This window comes from Malus sylvestris, chromosome 4 (genome assembly GCF_916048215.2).
Source record: "Malus sylvestris chromosome 4, drMalSylv7.2, whole genome shotgun sequence".
Taxonomy (NCBI): domain Eukaryota; kingdom Viridiplantae; phylum Streptophyta; class Magnoliopsida; order Rosales; family Rosaceae; genus Malus; species Malus sylvestris.
In genome coordinates this window covers 16481894-16503310 of record NC_062263.1, presented here as the reverse complement: position 1 = coordinate 16503310, position 21417 = coordinate 16481894, and the positions used below count along the sequence as shown (strand labels likewise).

Here is a 21417-nt window from a genome sequence, read left to right as displayed (position 1 = left end):
ATTAAGAGATTATTTAAATGTATTAAACAAATAGACGGTGTGAGTACAAAGTGATACTCCAAGATGATCTGTTCATTTTATTTGATGCATTTAGAGGACTAAGCAATTTTCGATTGGGATGATTTTCTATAAGGATGGTCTTCAATTAATATTCAGAAGTTGAATAGTTTTGATTATACATTTGTATAGTGTAAATACGTTATTTGCAAGAGTATGATATGTGTTTGCAATTATAAAAGGACAATACTTGGGTATTGAATAGTCAGTACCCTGAATACTAACCACATGCAGTGGCCCAATTAGAACAAAACACATGTTACAACTTTAATTTATAAACCTGTAACCAAACACAATATTAACCTCACATCCAAACATCCCTTTTCTTCCTCAATGCCTCCCTCTTCCAGCCTTACTCCTCCTTGCTTCTGCGATGGTCTCATAGCCAGAAACCTTGTCCTCCCCACAGCTTCCGGTAACCTCGTCCCCTCCATCAGTGCCAACCACTTATCCTCCAACCTCTCTTTGTCGACCCCGACCCAAAATCCTCCTATTCTTTATCGTGGAAGCCATGGCAGCATTCCATTGTCGTCGTCGGACTTCTCCGTCATGGAATTCATGGCAGTACAAAAGCCCAAAGTTCCCCAAATAAAAGGATAATGCTAGAGATACTAAATTTGTAAACTAAATGTTGGAAACTAAAGGACATGAAAGTTTATTATCGGTTTATTACTTAAGCGTTGATAAATGTACTCATTCCTATTAGTGATAGTTTGCAAATTTAGTCTCTTTAGCATTACCCCAAATAAAAACCTCCTTCATAATTTTTCTCCTAGGTGAAATTTCCTTCATAATATTAGTAAGATGGATATGATCTATCATAGGGTGGTGAAATTTTTGGGGTAGAGTTGCTATGGCTTTGGGATAAAGGGGAGAGAGGTGGTTGGTGGAGGTATGGCAGCTGTGTTCTTAGTGAGAGAGAAGATGGATGTTTGGAAACTAGTAAAAGAGAAAAAAATCATGTGTTTGGTTAGAAAGATAATAGGAGTTTGGGGAGAGTTTAATCTGACAGGTGTTTTAAATTCAACGGTCCACAATTAGATGGTCAGAAACTTAGGCCTTTTTCAACCGATCCAACCAGAAGGCCATAGGATCGAAGGCTAGGCCAAAGAACTCGTGGGCCTTACCAAGCCACAATTGTACAATTGGGCCAACCGGTTGGCTCAAACCAGCTAGCCCTGGGCTGGTCCAGCAATTCAAGCCCAGCGGCTACCTAGCGTCAGCATGATACCTGCTAGTAATGGCTAGTTGACGCTAGGTAGTTGTTGGATTTGAATTTTTTTTTTTCACAATTTTAAAAAAAAAAATTAAAATTCTATTTTTTTTATAACTACCTAAGCCATTAAACAACATTAAATAACATTAAACAACATTAAACAATATTAAACAACATTAAACAACATTAATAACATTAAACTTAAATAACATTAAAGAACACAAACTTAAACGCCTACTCCATGATTCTTTTGGCCCAAATATGTGCAATAAGATCCTATTGTAGGTACTTGTTTGTGGCACGCAAACGTATCATCCTATTGTGCCTCATGTACTCATTTAACGAAATATTACCAGTTCTTGTACTGAATATATATTTTTGTACGAGCCTTCCTTAACCTATTTGAATCATCTTGGTTGTCATCAGATTCTCCATCAATATAGCCATCGCACTCATCCTCCACAATTATGTTGTGTAATATGATGCACGACATCATGATGGAGTTCAATTTACTCGACTTCACCTTCTTGTCAGTTCTTTGATAATCTTCCACTGTGCTTGTAGAATACCGAAAGCTCTCTCAACATCTTTCCGATATGCCTCTTGGTGTAAAGTAAACCACATTTGGGTGTCATCCATAGGGTTTGGCATTGCTTGGACAAGTGTCGCCCACTTTAGGTAGATGCAATCTGCCAAGTAATACTTTATATTGTACTGACGGTCGTTAATGTAGTAGTTAAGTTGTGGTGATTGACCCTCCATCAAGTTATTGAAGAGGGGTGAACGCCCAAGAACTGTAATGTCATTTTGGGATCCTGGGACTCTAAAGAAAGCATGTCAGATCCATGTGTCAAACGAGGCGTCTACCTTTAACACAATAGTTGGCTTTCTCGATCTTCCGCTAAAGCCTCATTGTCATCCGGTGGGACAGTTCTTCCACTGCCAATGCATGCAATCTAATGACCCTATCATGCCCGGAAAGCCACATTATTCAGCTTTGCGAATGAGCTGATCCAGATCTGTTGATTTGGTTCACGGAGGTACTCTTCTTTGTAAAGCTGAACAATTGTGTGACATAATTCAGCAAGATTATGAAGACATGTAGAGTCAGACATACCATATGTATCATCCATTGCATCAGCTGGGGAGGTATATGCCAACATTCGGAGTGCAATAGTAACATTCTAATGAGGTGAGAAACCAGGACACCAGGACAGCCTGCTTTGTCTAGCTTCTGTTGAAAGTATGGATTGACATGTTGGACATCATGAAGTAAATGCTTAAAGACATGACACCTTATTCGGAAGCGACGTCTGAAATCCTCTTCTATGTACACCGAGTTAGGGTTGAAGTAGTTGTTCATCAGATTCTCATGCGCCATCTCTCTATTTTGTGGTTTGTAAGAGTGACCAGCAACAGAGTCACCCCATTGAGGTTGTTCTTTAGTTAGCTCACACGTCATGACCCCAGCCATGGTTGCCATATATGATATGTTACGCCATGCTTCATCTTCTTCATCGGGCTCCTCACCTTCTTGTCTCATCTGCACCCATTTTTCTTCCAATTTGGAATTGAACGAAGACCTCCAGTTGGAGTCCGAAGAGGATCCAAAGTTGGAATTCATTGCAAACATGAATTGAGAGAGATATTGGAGAGGGCAAAGTTGAATGTGTGTGAATTATGGCCTAATATCCACCCTATTTATGGACATTGGAAGCTGAAGATAAGAAGTGTCACGCAGATAAAAATCCTATCTAAAATTTCCACAACCAATTACATTTCGACACATGGCACTCGAAATTCTATCCAAAAAATTATTGAGATTACATATCGACAAGAAATTTGGAGAGTTACTCACATATCGACACGTGACACTCGAAATCTGAGACAAAATTTTTGAGATTCCATATCAACAAGAAATCTGCAAAGTTGGACACATATCGGCATGTGACACTTGAAATCCGAGATGTAATATTATTGAGATTCCATATCAACAAGAAATCTGCAAGGTTACTCACATATCGACACATGTCATTCGAAATCCTATGCGAAAAATTATGGAGATTACATATCGAAAAATTATAGAGGTAGTTTAATTGAAGTAACCATATTAATTGAATTAAAATAATAAATTATGTTTGGCTTATGGCCTTTTGGCACCCTCAGTTGGAGATGATTTTTTGTCAAAAGGCTATGTTTGGCTTATGACCATTTGGCCTCTTGGTTGGAGATAATAAGACATATGGTCTAATACTGTTAATTGAAGTATTAATTTCTTGGAGGGTTATAGAGCTAAAGGGAGCTCTCCGACCCTCATTTGATTAAAGATGGCCTTAGACAATCAATGTTATCCATTATAAAATAGTAGGACTTACGAGTGACACGTCCCACCGGCCTCACGTGTTGACCTTTCGGCCGTTAATTGAAACTTAAACTTTCTGCCCAATTAAAATTAAGAAAAAAAAAACCTCCTTTAATAGAAAGCCTCGCATAGGACTTTTTCAGCTTTCAGACGGCATCAACCATTGGTACCAAATCTGTTTCAAAAGAAAAAAAACAAAATTGGTACCAAATCTCTTCATTAACAGCCGTTCGATTCCCCAAACCTCAGTTCAAACCAATCTCAACCTTCAATTTCTCATATTCTCATCAGAACCTACCTACACCGTCATATCTTAGTTCCTATCAATCTCTTTCAAATCCATGCCAAAAGTTGGCCCGGTTATAATTTTGTGAGAGTGTATAAGACGTATAAAGGTTCAACAAGACGTTAAGTGCTAATCATGCGGTGAGCTACGGATTAGCATTTAGGCGGGGACCCATGCGTATTTAAGTAAATTTATCATATATTGTAAAAATAAGTGCATATTTATACTTTAAAAAAAAAAACCCACATAATTATATTAGGATGCATAAATTGCAAAATAAAATGATGTATAAATTATAAAGTTTAGGACATATTGAAAATATGGGGAACAAGCATATAACGAGTGTTCATCTTAGTATTAATAAGTTTCTTACATTTTATTGAAAAATTAAAACGCAAAAATGAAAGTTATTGATGTTTTGTCTAAGTGAGAGTCGCAGCCTAGGCGGTCTAGATGGTTTTAGAAGGGCTACACAAATGCTTAAGCAGGTCTAGGTGCATTTTTTTACTTTTCAAACGCGTCGAAACTAATCGGAGCGTAAACGACGCTAGATAGAGATTTTTTAAATAGTGACACATATTTTTTTATTAGGTTAACTTTTTTAATGATTTTTAATTTTGGTGTATACTATGTTTCGAATATATTTAAAAAATCGATAAATTTAAGAGTTGATATATAATCAACCTTTATAGTTTACCAATTGTTACAATTTCAATACCTTCGCCTAACGTTACCAAAATTGTTTGACAGGATTAGCACCAAGTGAAAGTCATTTACACATCTAAAACTCAATGTACACAAACATACCTCTCATTTGCTTATTAGGTTAATAAAATTTAATGAAATTATACTATTTGGAAAAATTGTTAAGCTACAAATATAAATTATGAAAAAGATTGCAATGGTGGATTGTCTTGATAATTATGATTTCTTCTTCAATTGTTTATATTCAATCCTTTCTATAATGAAGCTTAAAATAATAATTGCTTTTTTTTTAGAAAATTAAAAAATAAAACTACTAGAAGGAATAAAAATATAAAATCATAAACTAGTCAATTAATTAATTAATTGAAATATTGAATAAGAAGCCGTTCAAGGAATGACAAATAAATCTGAACCGTCCATTGGGTCCGTACGATGTATAACTTGCTCGACCTTTAACGTCCCAGGCAAACCGTATATAATGGGGGTGAAAGTGCACCCCAATTTGTTGCATTTTCTGGTCGATTTTTTCAGTGCTTCGATCGTCATCCAATGCAATTCGTATGGTCGTATTACAACACACAGAGTGTTTTGCTCCCAACTCTCTCTCTCTCTCTCTCTAACTTTCACCCTAAGTTTTCCTCTTGCGAAAACGATAGCTTTCAAAGCTTTTGTTTTTCTATTGGCTCTGAGGAGAAGCTGATTGGGTGAGTTCTTAATCTCTTGATTTCTACGGTTTTAAATCTGTTTACTTTGTTGGTTTGTTCTATTGATTGCTGAAGAAATTTGGGTTTGTTTTTTGTTTGTATTATTGATGAGATTTTACTGCTGATTGAGATGTATTGCAAAATCTTAAGCTTTTCTGGGTTCTGTTTGATTGTTGGTAGTTTATGGGTTTGATCATGGATATGCATGTAGCAGTTGTGTTGTTTTTCTTTTGACAAGACGATATTCTAAACTACTTTAATCTTAAGGGGGATGTGAGTTCGAACTGATTCATTATCTTTGGTATATATAGTAAAGGTCATATGAAATTTTGATTTGTTACAGTGAAGATTAACTTTTTTGGGTTAAGTTTATTTAGAGCCTGTTTGGTATCCTATTTGAAATTTTTTATCATTTCTCAAAACATTTCTTGAAAACAATTTTCTTTAAGACTAAAAAACTTGATTGGTTTGTGATTTAAATTTTTTAAATCTTATGACTTAAACTAGACAAAGAAATCTAAAAAGAGGGTCACAGGAGAGGGAGAAAGAGGAGAGATGAGGAAAAAAAGCAAGAGATGATTAAAGGAAAGAGAAAGAAGAGAGAGGATTGGACGAGATAGAGAGGAAGAGGAGTGAAAGAAAGAACCGAGAAAATGAAGAAAGCGGATTAGAGGAGAGACGAAAAAGGTAAAAAAAAAAAAGGAGAGAGAAAGAGAATTTGAGTTTAAAAAGTTGGATTCAAGTCGAGTACCAAACAGGCCCTTAATTTCTTGGATTTTTTCCCTAGGCATGTGAGGTAAAAGGTTTAACTGTTAAGAATATTTAGCTCTCCACATTATTGTTGATCCTTCATGTTCCTTATAGGAGTTACTTGTTTATTAGCAATGATCTAGTTTAAAATTGCAAAAGCAGGCGGGCTGGTTTAAGGTCGTTATCGTCTTCGTGATATTTTATTTAGACATACTGGGAATGCGTAAGCACACGTTGTTTGGTTAACAGGTTTGTCACTTCATAATGTTATTAGGATAATTAAAGTCTGCAGGCGGTCATTCTAGACTTGCAATTATCTGTTTTTTCCATATTTTTTTACGCGCGCGGGGGAGGGATTTTGGGGTTTGAACCCTTGCTGATATCACCACAATTTTAATTTTAACATAGTTAATAATAAACATACTTGACCTTAGCAAAGTCTTAAATTATGATTACTTGGGGTATGCATCATTTTCACAAGTTTTCTTATTCTAATTTATTATATGCTTAGATGTCTAATCAATTGTGCATACCCTCTACTATATATTGTCCAGTTCTGTAAAAAAGTCAACTGCTTTATTATATTAAGGATTTACGTTAAAAATCCTTAGCTTTGCCTTGCAATCGGGAGCCCTATACTTAATTTAGGGCAATTATTTCATGCTGCTATTCAGTTTAGATTTGGCAGCTGAACATTCTTGTGCAAATTATAGTCGGGGTTAAAGCATGTCAAAGCTTTGAAGGTTTTTTTTAAACTTTATTGGTCGCTTTTTCGCAGGTATTACTATTCCCTGAACTTCTGAGGGATTCCATCATTGCTCTTGGAAGCATCTTGAGCATTCTAATTCCACATATGCATTTTTAAGGAGATGGCTTCCAGTGAGTATGATTCAGATATTGTTCAGTGGGGTCTTCGTCTTCTTGATGGGGATCCAGTTTATAATTCTTCATACTACTACGGCAGTGACATGATACAACAATATGCTAATGATATCTACCATTATGAGCATATCAGGAGTCATTATGATACAGAATCAAACAATGTAGAAAATGATGAAATCATTGCACATACTCTTCAAGAAGAATATTCGCGACTATCTGTAACAGAAGCCTATGAATACTCGCATGCAGGTGAAGCACAGCCACAAGCTTCGTTTCATGCAGATGTGTGGCATGGTCAATCTACAAGAGATTTTTGCTCAGGCATCTGAAAAATTGCTGTTTGCACCTTCTTTTTATAGAAGTTAAATTAACCTATATCATTTAATTATCTTGATAGGCATTTTTTGTGCACCATGCAGACCATGATTACAGCCAGGAAGAAGCTGCTATTGTGGTGCCTTCTAGCTTATGTTCTAGCCCGGATGATCATTTGGAGCTAACTGATGAATGTTCTCTTGATGGGGAAGTAGGCTGGGGCTGGAATCCTGTTCCTGTAAGTTTATGTTGTTCAAAGTTCGTTTCTCACATTGTTTAGCATTTTCACCATGTTGCAACCTCAAATGCTTTGTCATGTTTTTGTTATTAAACAGTTTGAAGGATTTGTCATAATTGACTTTTGAAAATTTATTAGCACATTGTATAATACACATTAGGTAATAATCTGATGTTGAGACTTAGGAATGTAGATTGGAAACTCAAAAAGACATGTCAACAGGATTTTGATTATTCATGTGAATTCCCGCCCTCCCCCCTCTTAAAATAATTTAAAATCCACAGTTTACAAATTTGTGACTAGTGTATTTGTATTTGGATTGCTACACATGGCATGATTTGCATTGTCAGGTATTAACTTTGTTCCCTTTATATGGTCTAGCACATTCCTAGAATCAATGGAGAAATTCCTTCAATTGATGAAGCGACTTCAGACCATCAAAGGCTAGTTGACAGGTACGACCTGCCCATTTCCTTTCTAGGAGTGAAGTAACATCAGTCTGTAATTCAATAATTTGCCTAGCTAGCAGAATCCATCTTTACGTGTTTTTTGACTTGGGGTCTGATATTGGATTTGGGTTTGTAAAAGTATTTATTGCCTTTTTCATTTAGGCTTCAATTATATGGCTTTGTTGAACATAAGGTAGCAGGAGATGGCAACTGCCAGGTTAGTCCTTTTGTAGCTGTGTCTTGTTTCTGTTGTTGATGACTGGATATTGATGTATTAGTTTTCTATTTATGACTGACTGGATATTGATATTAGAATTTTTCAAATTAGACATGTTAATCTCACGCTTTGCTTTATTTTTCCAGTTCCATGCTTTATCAGACCAATTGTATCAATCACCTGACAACCACGAGTATGTGAGAAAGCAAGTCGTAAATCAGGTTTGCTCTCCTGGAAATACCTATTTGTTATACTGAACTTTATCACCATGAAGTTTTGTGTATTATCAACTATCTTCCATGGATTCTGGTTTATCCTTCTGATGGTTTACTGCTATCAGCTTAAGTCTCATCCAGAGATTTACGAGGGATATGTTCCTATGGCATATGATGATTATTTGGAGAAGATGTCCAAGTATGACTTGAACTCATAGTTTTTCTTGTTTTCCTGTCAATTAATGTTGGCCTTAATTAATACTTATCAATCTGAATGAAACCAGGGATGGTGAGTGGGGTGACCATGTCTCATTACAGGCAGCTGCTGATTCGGTATGAAAGATCTTTTACATTGAAGCGTGCACATCTGGATTTTTCCAACATTTGGACAGTAATTTATATAGAAACTGATACTTGTGTGAATAATTTGTTGCAGTACGGAGTGAAAATTTTTGTCCTGACTTCTTTTAAGGATAACTGTTGCATAGAGATTCTTCCTAATATTCAATCTTCAAAACAAGGTAGCTTGTTAAGCTCTTGGTTTTTGTTGTGGGCAGAGATAATTGATTTTTTTAAGTATTTAATTATCTGTATGCTGAAATTTGATTACAGTTTCCATATTCTACATGTTGCCGTCCTTTTCTTTCATTTCACTTCTCTTATGATGAACAAATTTATCACCTAATTATGATTTTTTTATTACAATCTCCCGGTTCAATGTTAGTCTCATCATTGTACTAATTAAAAATAGATTTCGTCAAACTTTGCTTAATGTTTAAGCTATTAGTTGTGATATCCTAAATATTAGTTTTTCGTTCTCCATTAAGATTTACAGATGCTATTATGTCTTGTGCAGTTATTTATTTGAGTTTCTGGGCAGAGGTGCATTACAACTCAATTTATCCTCAAGGAGGTAACTTTTTTTCTCTCTTATGCTCATATGTAGAGTACAAAGTGGTTTGGAGTAAAACAAAACCTGGCTTTGGGATGACTCGTTCAGCTGAATGCAACCAGTTCGAGCAATAATGTTGCATCATTACCCAACAGTTTTTGAATGATAATACTTACAGTCTCTTTTTCTTTTGGGATCTGTGTGTATAATACTAACTGTGCGATGGGGAGTGAGAAATTAAAGCAGAACGCCGTAATAGCTCTTTATCTGATTTTCCAAAAAGGCTCTTTGGTTGTCTGACAGTAGTGCCTGCATGCATGCCTTGGGTTTTACATATCTCTGTAAAAGTAATGCATGACTTATGGTTTTGGTTTTATTTCAGGCACAACCTCATATGAGAACAAAAAAAAGAAAAAATGGCGGATATTTGGGAATAAACATTAGGAATGTTTGGATGGCCTTTATGGCATTCAGCACATGTCTCCCTCATATTGTTGATACTGCTGCTGTTTAAATCCTGTAGTCCTTGGTTCAGGACCTCACATACTCTTATTTTTGCTCTTCTAATGTCCATCCAGGCTGGATTATCTCATCGTAAGAGCAAGTTAGTTTCTTTGTCCATTTTTTTTCCTTTTCTAAATTTACTATAATTATGGTTGCTTGCATGTGTGATTTTTGTTGTTGCATGCTAGTACCGTACAATATTTTTGGAGCAAACCAGTTACAATACAATAATGAATTTATACATTTCGGAAAACAAATTTAAAATGGTTTTGTTGAATCTTTGTGAGCTTTTTGCTTATTGTTTTCTTCACTAGCAACTTGGTTGTTCCTTTAGATTTGGAATGTACAAAGATATGTTAAATACCTGAAATAAATTATCTCTGGAAAAAGAAAAGAATAAAAGATACTCGAAATGAATGTCGGTGTCGAGGAAAATATTCTATACTTTAAATGAACACAAGTAAAATGTACGCTTCACGGCATATGCAATAATTGTGCATAATTGGCAGGTATCGTGAAATGGAAAGCAAGATTATATTGCGGAAAAATGCGATGCTGTCTATAGACATATAGAGAGATGGAGAGGAGTTACTTGAGTATCTAGAAGATGGTTAAGTTCAGGATTTTTGTTGGACATAGTGGCGGGAACTAAGGTTTTGATAAGCTTCAGTCATTTATCTTGTACCGTTGATCTGTTTTATGTTATACACATGAAACTGGTTGATGAATAACTTTTCTTTGTATGGATTATTTTCTGAATGTTTTTCTTACCATAGCAGAAGTGGGATTTATTGGAATTCAGTCTATTGCCAATGTCAGGTTTACGATATTTTGTATACTGAGACTGCTTATTCATAATCATACCGTTTTTATACTGTTTCACCACTTAGTTTCCCTGTTTTGAATGTAAGATTAATGCGACAATCTTTCATGAATGTATGTGTTTAGTTCTTACCATCACGGTTTGCAGTTTCATGCAAGGTGTTGTATAAGCGCGTGTATTTGAGCGAATATGACAAGTTTGCAGCCGGTGGGTTCCAAGTTCCAACTGAATTGGAAAAAGTTCTGGCCAGTATCTGCGTCGATATGACAAAATATGCAGCAGGTGAGTTTTTCAACTAAAATGGACAGCTCCGCCATTGTTTAGGTCATTTTTTTGTGGGTACTCAATTTACGTGCTTCTTTGCCATTGGCGAAATATAAGATTGAATGCAGAGTTTGCTTCTGGTACAGATTAGTAGTTAGAAACACGCTTAGAAGATATATCGACTCTTTGCTTCTTGTTCTTTGGCAGACGGCGACACTTAATCATGGGTATCATTGTTTTTTGGTCATAGTCAAGTATTTATACATTTCCGTGAGTAATGATGCAGTAGTATTTGCAACATCAGAAGATTATGAACTTTTGTTTTTCTGCTTTTCGTTTCAATATGTTTCGTTTCGTCATTGAAATGATTTGATCGAACACAACGGTAGGTGAACACAATTTTCTTGAGATTGAAGATGGCAAAAGGATCGGAGGATCCAACTCCGACCATGGACCCTCCTCCTTAAGTAGTCGAGTGGCCAGATTACCTCTGCCCGGCCTGTGAGTTCCTTCTCGTTTAATAACTAACATAACGCCGTTAATTTCATAGAAGTTGAAAAATAAAATACGTGCTAATAAGTACTAAAAAAGCAAAAAACGCAACAGCTTTCAACCAACCCATTATCATATGAATAAACTTAAATTTTCTTAATTTATTATCAGAAACTTGCAAGACTCAACCCAAATCATGTTAGCATGCTATCTAGATCACTATCAATACAGAAGTCTTCTACTCACTCAAGACTTAATGTTCTGATGGTGATAGAACCCTTAACTTAGAATCTTTTCTTTGTGAGCAGGGAGTCTTTTTACAAGTATAACCTTTGCCAACTTCCATCTGTCGTGGAGTGTTGGTTCATTACAGTTATTTGCAGTTTCAAATTGCAAGTTGTTCCTGATCACAATCACCACATATTCCTTGATTATAGGAAGCAGTTTTACACATTTACAACTCCCACCAGCAACTGCATTTCTTATACAATTTAGTTGAGTCCAATTCGGTTTCTTACAAAACTTAATGTGTCGGTTTATAATTACGGTTACAGAAAAGCCATTCTCATTTTGGATGCAGATATTTGATCAGGTTATCATATGCGATGCGATTGCGTGATTCTTGTGGATTTTTGTGTTGGATTTTGGAAATATTTTGGAAATTGAAATTTGAGATTCAAAGGTATTCTGTGTTTAAGACGGTCGATGAGAAATTGGAGAGAGAGAGAGAGAGAGAGAGAGAGAGAGAGAGAGGTGAGCTTTGCCTATGCAGGGAAGATGGTCCCTGGTGACAGTGTGGCTGTATCTTACGTGTTAAGCTTATGGACATGTGTCAAAAGGAGAAGGATGTCATAGGCTGGGCAGAGGTAATCTAGGCACAGCAGATCCGAACTCGAAGTAGTCAAAGTACATCATACTCAATCCAATTGAATATTTACCCAATATTTAATCCAAAAGACATCCTCATTCACGGAAAGAGATCATCTCCGGATCCATTCCACCTAATCTTCCTCATCAAACAATCAAGACTCTTGAAATTTGATCTAACGGCTAAAGTTATTATAACTTTTAAAGTGAGCCTGTGTTTGTAGCCGTTGGATCAAATTTTAAGGGTCCGGATTGTTTGATGAGGGGGATTAGGTGCAAGGGGTCCGGAAAGGATCCCCTTCCTTCATTCACTATGAGGATCCTCTTTGTGAGGATCCTGGGTATCCTCACATCATGTCCGTTCATCGTACATCGTGCGGCCATAAATCATTTTAAATACTTTTATTTTAAATTAAATATGAACAGTACTTGATGAAAACTGGTCACACGATATACGATGAACATATACAATTTGAGGATCTTCAGGATCCTCATAAAGAGGATCCTATTATTCCTTTTTAGTTGAACATGTACAGCTTAATATGTAGATTACTACTAAATTTCTAATTAAGTGCACAACCATTCATGAACAACATAAATTAAATACCAAAAAAAAAGAGACTTATCTAAACCCCAAAAAACATTAACACAACCCCCCTCCACACCTAAACACACACCTATAGGGGCTAAATTGTCTCTCCCCACCACCTCCATTATACATAGGGATGGGCAATAGTTATGCCAAACGGGTAACTGCGGTTATTTACTTATAACCGTTTAAGCTCTTACCCGCATAACGGTTTACCCGTTGAGTATTTCCATAAACATACACTCATACCCACAATCATTTATAAACGGTTAATCATACTCACAATCGCATACCCATTTAACCATAATCGTGTATTCGTTTACCCGTTTTTAACCCATTTACTCTCTTTTTTACCCGTCTACCTATTTTTTTTTACAACTTGAAAATTAAAAAAGAAATTTGTCATAATTTCTTTTTCTAACAATTAAACACCATTATAAGTGCATTTAACATGCATTTTCGTATTAACCATATTATTTATGAATATATGTGATGTCTCCCAATTATTTGATGGTCAATCTATTGCAAGAATCATGCATGGTTGTAGGTTAATTAATATTCTTCTATATGTAACTACGCATCAGTATGCTAATAAGCTAACTTGATAAATATTTGGATTTTTATTTAGAAAAATATGTTCATCGATCTAGGCCGTTTAATCGGTTTCTAATTTTTGGGTCAAATATTTATTGAAAACTCAAGGCCAATTAAATTAATATATATATATATATATATATATATATAGAAGTACGCATCAGCCGACAATAACATGCTTCTAAAGGCTCAAGGTATTCATTATCTTGAATACTAGATGATTCAAAGCTCCAAAATACTCCAAAACAAAACTTTCGAACACTCTAATGCTTTAGCACATTCAATCACATATATTAAACATATGGCCGTTTATATTAACTACACACACACACACACACACACACACACACATATATATATGACCCGTTTATAACCAATTATGTCTTGAGATACTAAACTTAGCTAGAAATTAATGTTTTTTTTAATCTTATATTTATTAAAATAAACAGTGAAATGAGTACCCATTTATAACTGCGGATAATACCTATAACCGTCCATTTAAATTTCACAGATAAACGATTATACCCATAACCGTTTATTTATGTATATGATTACCCATAACCATAACCGTGAGTTTTAAATTGGCGGGTAACCGTGGTTACCCATACTTGTGGGTGTTTTGTCCATCCCTAATTACACATTGTACCCCCTCTATTTCCTCTACCCTTTGCTTTTCATATACACTCACCCCACCTACTCCGCACACCCACATTGTCGTTATCTACCGATCATTCCCAATTCCAAATCCCAGAACCTCCTCCTTCGGCTGCCCCTCCTCCACCTCACTCGCCCCCGTTTACAGTAGCAACTGCGATGTGAACGACAAGTACCCGGCACTAGATGTTGAGAATTAAGCTGCATACTAGCTTAAATCCAATCTGTAGATGACAACCTTGTAGCTAGAATTGAAGAGAGCGAAGAAATTGAAGGAATGAAGAGCTTGCTATTTTTAGAAATAACCGTTAGACTCAAATTTGTAACGACTAGTTTTAGTTTCTTTTTTTAGTAAGTAGCACAACTGTTATTCCTATCCTTTCAGATTGTACTGTGCCATTCGATCCTTTCCCAAGTGGAAGGATCATAGCCTCCGATGGTCTGAATGGTTGGAGACGTGTCATTGCTCCCTAAAATGTAGGATTTGAGCATTTGACTGTTTTCTGGGGTTATAACCTTGTATTCTTCTTCTTCGATTTCATATATAGCATATACTCAGATTTTTCTACTATAGCATATACTCAGATTTTTCTACTCTCTGTGATCATCCTTCATTACCATTTTTTCTGTAATAAAGCCTTGATCTTTATTTGTTAATCAACCTAAACACCTATATGGATGATACCATTTAACATGGTATCAGAGTCTTAGGTCTGATTCAAAGAAGAAGGGGGCGTAAACTGCGAGTGAGGTTCTTCCTGAAATTCCCAGAAGAGATGAAAGTGGTTCTTTTTGTGGTTGGTTCACTGATAATCACTTAAAGATGGTGGGATCGAGTTCTTCTTGTGGAGATTTACAAACTCCACAGTTCAATGGCACAAACTACGATTTTTGGATCGTCAAGATGGAGACCATCCTCATAGCACACAATCTATGGGATGTGGTAGAACTTGGAATACAACCGCAACAGATTCTCAAAGAAGAAGAAAATACTGAGTGTGAAGAAAGTGAGACATAACAAGTCCAGTTGAAGCACCCACAATTTAAAAAAAAAAGACAGAATAAAAAATGCCAAGGCATTAAGTCTCATTCAAAGAGCAATAACAGATAAGTTATTTCCTTGCATCAGAAATGAGAAGACTGCAAAGGGGGCCTGGGACATTCTGAGAAGAGAGTATAGAGTTGACAAAAAGATAAGAGTTGTAAAACTTAAAGTCGTTAGGGCTGGATTTAAGTATTTGAGAATGATAGAAGGTGAAACACTAGATGATTACATGGCTAGGTTTTTTGAAAGTGTGAATAACCTGAAGTCACTTGGTGAAGATGTACTTGAAAAAAGAATTGTACAAAAAATGTTGATGAATTTAAGTAGAACATAGAAGTCTATTGTGTATATCATATAGGAAACTAAATACCTTAACACTATTAGAATTGAAGAGGTTATGGCATCTGTTAAAGTTTATGATAAGAGAGAAGATTTGCATGATGAGAGGGACAAGATGACAAGAACTAAGAGAGGATTTAGCAGTTTCAAAGCTGGCAACAACAGTGTCGCTGGAGCTTACAAAGGAGCACAAAATAAGCAAAACCAGAATTGGCAAGGGCAATACAAGAAAGGAAAAAATTGGTCTCAAGGTGGAAATTGGAACAATAACAATGGTACAAACTAGAACAACAACTATGGAGGAAGTTGGAACAATAGGGTTAACTCTCAAAACAAGCAAGGGAGTAGTAGCCAAAGTGGTGTAAAACCACAATGTTAAGTATGTGAGAAGTATCATTTTGGTGTGTGCTGGTACAAAGGAAAAGCCAAGTGTGGAAAGTGTAATCGTTTTGGTTATGTTGCAAAGGACTGTGATAACCACAAAAAAGTGGTAAACTATGCAAAAGAAGAAGAAGTGACCACAAGAACCATGTTCTATGCTTGTCACTCAGCTTCAATTGCACAAGATAGGTCTGTGTGGTTTGTGAACAGTGCATGTAGCAACCATATGACTTCTCAGGAGTCTATTCTGATAAATCTTGACAAAACAGTGACATGTAAGGTAAAAATGAGCACTAGAGATCTTGTACAAGCTATTGGGAAAGGCACTCTAGTGGTTGAAACTGAACATGAGAAAAGGTATATAAATGAAGTATTGCTGGTTCCAGGTTTAGATGAAAATCTACTGAGTGTAGGTCAAATGATGGAATATGGATACTATGTGCTACTTGGAGGTAATATGGTAGTAATTTGTGATGATAACAACCTTGACAATGTTATAGCAAGAGTGAAAATGGTAGGAAACATATGTTTTCCTCTTTCACTAGAATCTATAACTCTTGCAGCACAAAAAGTATCTGTGATTGAGGACTCTTCTGTTTGGTATAGAAAACTTGGGCATTTGAGTTTTGGTATTATGAAGAAGATGCAACAAAAGGGGAAGGTACTTGGACTACCTAAATTGACAAATGAAAGATGTGTGTGAAGGTTGTGTATTTGGGAAACATCATTGAGAGCCATTTGACAAGGACAAAGTGTGGAGAGCAAGCTATCCACTTGAGTTGGTACATATAGATGTGTGTGGACCAATGCAAAATGAGTCTATTGGTGGAAATAGGTATTTCATCACTTTCATTCACGATTTTTCAAGAATGTGTTAGGTATACTTTCTCATAAACAAATCTGATACCTTTAATGTGTTCAAAAAGTTTAAAGCTTTTGTTGAATTACAAAGTGGTTTCATTTTGAAGAAGCTAAGGAGTGACAGAGGTGGATAATACACCTCACATGAGTTCCTGGATTACTGTGCAAGCATGGGAATGGAAAGGCAATTGATTATTTCTTACTCTCCTCAGCAAAATGAAGTTGTTGAGAGAAGTAACAGAATAATTTATGAGATGGCAAGGTCCATGATGGCTGAGAAAGGAATTCATGTGGTTTTCTAGGCAGAATTTGTGAGTACTTCTGTGTATTTGCAGAATAGATGTTTTACAATATCTGTGATGGACAAAATACATTTTGAAGCCTTCACAGGTAAGAAGCCTGGAATCAAACATCTCAAAGTATTTGGTTGTATCTATAATGTTCATGTTCCATCACCACTGAGGCAGAAACTTGATGAAAGAACTATAAAGGGAATCTTCATGGGATATGAAAGTTGTGAGAAGGGTTATAGAGTATATGATCTGCAATCCAAGAAGATTGTACTCTCAAGGAGTGTAATATTCAGTGAAGACAAGTCATGGAAGTGGGAAAACAACCAAGTGGAGACTCTCTCAATACCCTTCGATCTTGAAGAAAATGATGCAGAAGATGAATCTACAGAAGAATCAATTGATGTAACTCAATTTGACAATGTTGGAGGCTCTCATTCAAACACCAATATTGATGAGGTCATTGAGAACAGTAGTGGGAGTCATAGTCAAAGTTCCGCTCCTAGCTCCACTCCAGTGAAATTGAAGACTCTGGAAGATATACATTCAAGATGCCACATGTGTATCATAGAACCAGAGAACTACCAAGAAGTAGCAAGTGACATAGCTTGGCAAAAAGCTATTAATGTAGAGTTGGAAATGATTGAGAAAAATGATACTTGGGATCTTGTTGAGAGGCCTACTGATAAACCTGTTATAGGTGTGAAACATGCGTTCAAAAGTAAACTCAATTTAGATGGGACTGTTCAAAAGCACAAGGCTAGGCTTGTGGCAAAAGGCAATACACAAAAACCTGTCATAGACTACAATGAAACCTTTTCACTAGTGGCAAGGTTAGACACAATTCGAACTCTCATTGCACTTGCAACACAAAAAGGTTGGAAATTGTTTCAATTGGATGTTAAGTCAGCTTTTCTAAATGGTGTGCTTGATGAAGAAGTATATGTTGAGTAGCCTGAGGGTTTGAGTTGAAAAATGCACCTCACAAGGTCTATAAGTTAATAAAGGCCCTATATGGACTAAAACAGGCACCCAGAGCCTGGTGAGATTGATGCATATCTCTTCATGTGTAAGTTCAAAAGGAGCACAAGTGAAGCCACATTGTATACAAGATCAGATAATGAAGAAGGCCTGATAATTATCTCAATATATGTAGATGACATTGTCTACACTGGCAACAGTGAGAAGATGCTTAGTGAGTTCAAAAGAGAGATGATGCAGAGATATGAAATGTCTAATCTTGGTCTTTTACATCATTTCTTAGGCATGGAGATATTACAAACTGATCAAAAAATGTCTATACATCAAAGTAAGTATGCCAAATCACTACTTGTGAAGTTTGGCCTTGAAGATTGCAAAGCAGTATCCATTCCATTACCTAGAGGTGAAAAACTTAAGAAGATTAATGGCAGTGAATGGGTTGATAAAGGTCTTTACAAAACGATAATGGGAAACCTGCTATACTTAACATCATTTAGGCTTAACCTAATGTATACTGCAAGTCTATTATCAAGGTTCATGAATAGTCCTACTAAGAAGCATTTGGGAGTGGCAAGAAGGGTATTGAGATATGTGCAAGGGACCTAAATTATGGCATTGAGTATGTGAAAGACAAGTCTACAATCCTCATTGGATTCTGTGATGCAGATTGGGTAGGAAGTGAAGATGATTATAGAAGCACCTCTGGTTATGCATTTAGCTTTGGTAGCGGAGTATTTTCTTGGGCATCTATGAAACAAAGCACAATTGCACTATCAATTGCTGAGGCTGAGTATGTCTCTGCATCTGAGGCAATAACAAAATCCATTTGGTTGAGATTTGTTCTTGATGACTCTAGAGAAATGCAAACTGAGGCAACTCCTCTATTCTGTGACAATATATCAGCCATCTCAATGGTTAAAAACCCTGTGTTTCATGAGAAAACTAGGCACATACACAGGAAGTATCACTTTATAAGGGAAGCTTAACAAGAATGTGTGATTGATTTAAAGTTCTGCAGAAGTCAAGAAAAACTTGTAGACATATTTATAGAGGCATTACCAAAGGAGAGATTTAATCAGTTAAGATTAAAGCTTGGAGTAAAGCCTGTAAGTAGCTTAGGAGAGGGTATTGAAAATTAAGTTGCATACTAGCTTAAATCCAATCTCCAGATGACAATCCTGCAGCTTGAATTGAAGAGAATGAAGAAATCGAAGGAATGAAAAACTTGCTATTTTTAGAAATAGGCGTTAAACTCAAATTTGTAGGCTAGTTTTAGTTTCTATTTTTAGTAAGTTGCATAACTGTTATTCTTATCCTTTCGGATTGTACTGTGCCATTCGATCATCTCCCAAGTGGAAGGATTGTAGCCTCCGATGGCCTGAATGGCTGGAGATGTGTCCTTGCTCCCTAAAATGTAGAATATGAACATTTGACTGTTTTTGGGGGTTATAACCTTGTATTCTTCTTCTTCGTTTTCATATAGAGCATACACTCATATTTCTCTACTCTTTGTGTTCATCCTTCATTACCATTTTTATGTCATTAAGCCTTGATCTTTATCTGTTAATCAAAATAAAAACATATATGGCTGATACCATTTAACACTATAGTCCAGCCCCATCGGCTGACATAAGTCCAGCTGCAGCTACATCGCTTAATGAGCCTGTGCCGACGACACTGCTGGGTATATGAACTGCCCTAAGCTTTTGATCGAGTGGAAAGAGTGAACTCAGCATGGGATGAAGGGCATTTGGGATGACACGAATATGGTGGTAGTTGAGATCGGCTCCGTTGATAGTGTACCGAAGTCGGTGGAGGCGATGATAGAGGGCTCGGCATGGCGGATGAGCCACTCGATGGTCTCGCCGTCGAAGAGGTGGCCAAGCTCCTGGGTCAACTGGAAGATTTGAGCGGCGCACATAGCCAGCATCAGGACACGACGCTCCCATCCATTGACTTTTGTGTGGCGACCCTGATGTTCTGGTGGGTTACCTGTTTTTGGGGCTTGGGCTAGCCCTGGAGTTGAAGGTCGGATAGTTGGGAATGCTGGAACGATGTAGCTATTTGGATGGTGGAAAAAGTCAAAACGACTGTGGGGATCACGATCGGGTTTCGGTCTTCGAGTTTGTGCACTGGCTGAAGGATCATCTCTAAGGCCATGACCGTGGGGTAGTGGTGGTTTGAGGGTTTGGGGCAGAGGGGAGAGAGTAGAGAGAGTGAAATTAAGGTTTTGAGTGGTTGGGGGATTCGATAAACCCCATAGGTGGAGTGGGGGTCCCTTTATATTGTGGGACTATATCAGTAATGCTATTTATACCATATTTTTGTACCACATTTTCATACTATCTTAGGTGACATATGTGGACAACCACATTAATTTGAGTTAATCAAATTTTTAAATTTAATTCATTATTTAATAAGCCAATAATTAAAAGAAAACTGGTTAATTATATGATGATTGTGGTATACGAGGAGTCTTTCTACTTCTTTCCCTTAGGTTTTGCAAATTTTTCATTGGGCATAAAATCATGAATTTGGTGGGTTTTGCAAGTTTTTCAACATAGATTCAAATGAAAGAAGAAAACATCCAGAACAAGCACACCGAATCATGAAACTTTGTAAACCCATATTTCATTGGGTATAGAAAGGCATGAGATTTGTTGGGTTTTGCAAATTTGTCAATAGGGATTCAAATGAGAGAACAAAATTGTAGAAAACAGCACACCAAATGATGAAATTTTTTAAAACCCAACTGGGGTGGCGGTGAGAGCCGCCATTGGAACAAAGTCAAAATAGTGGATACTTGATTGGGAGAACGAAGAAGCACTGGATTTTGTGGTTTCTTTAGTTGGGGGAACCTAGCTACAAATTTAAGAAAAGCAGCATCCATTTAGGAGAGAAGAAGGAAGGAGAAAGACTCTTCCTATACAACAATTATCATTTAATTAACCAACAATTCCTAATTATTATTTTATTAAATAATGTTTAACTAAATTTAAAAATCTAATTAAATTGAATGATGTGACTGTCCACATCAAATGCCACCTAAGATGGTATGGAAATGTGGTACAAAAACATGGTATGAATAACATTATTTGAGATTGTAGTGAGGTATGTGGGGATGAGGAGAGTAGGGCTTCAGTCCTTATTCTTTGCGATGGGTCCTGCAGGAGGGTGAGTTGCATGCTTTTGAACCCATCAGGTTCTTTTCGGATTTTTTTGGTGACGATCTTGGGATCCGTATATCGTGTTCATTCATCGTACATCGTATGGTCAGTTTTTATCAGGTATTGTTCATGTTTACTTTTAAATAAAAATATTTAAAATAATTTCTAACTGTAGAATATACGATGAATGGATACGATTTACGAATTCTCGGGATCTTCATAAAAATGATCCGGCAAGAATCCGAATTCCTTTTGAACACTTTTTTTTTATTTTTTAA

General features: G+C 36.4%; 1 pseudogene; it reads right to left on the bottom strand.

The window, feature by feature from the left end:
- Nucleotides 1-12366: 12366 nt before the first annotated feature.
- On the bottom strand, nucleotides 12367-20370 carry LOC126619593 (transcription factor TCP11-like; annotated as a pseudogene).
- Between the last annotated feature and the right edge of the window lie 1047 nt (nucleotides 20371-21417).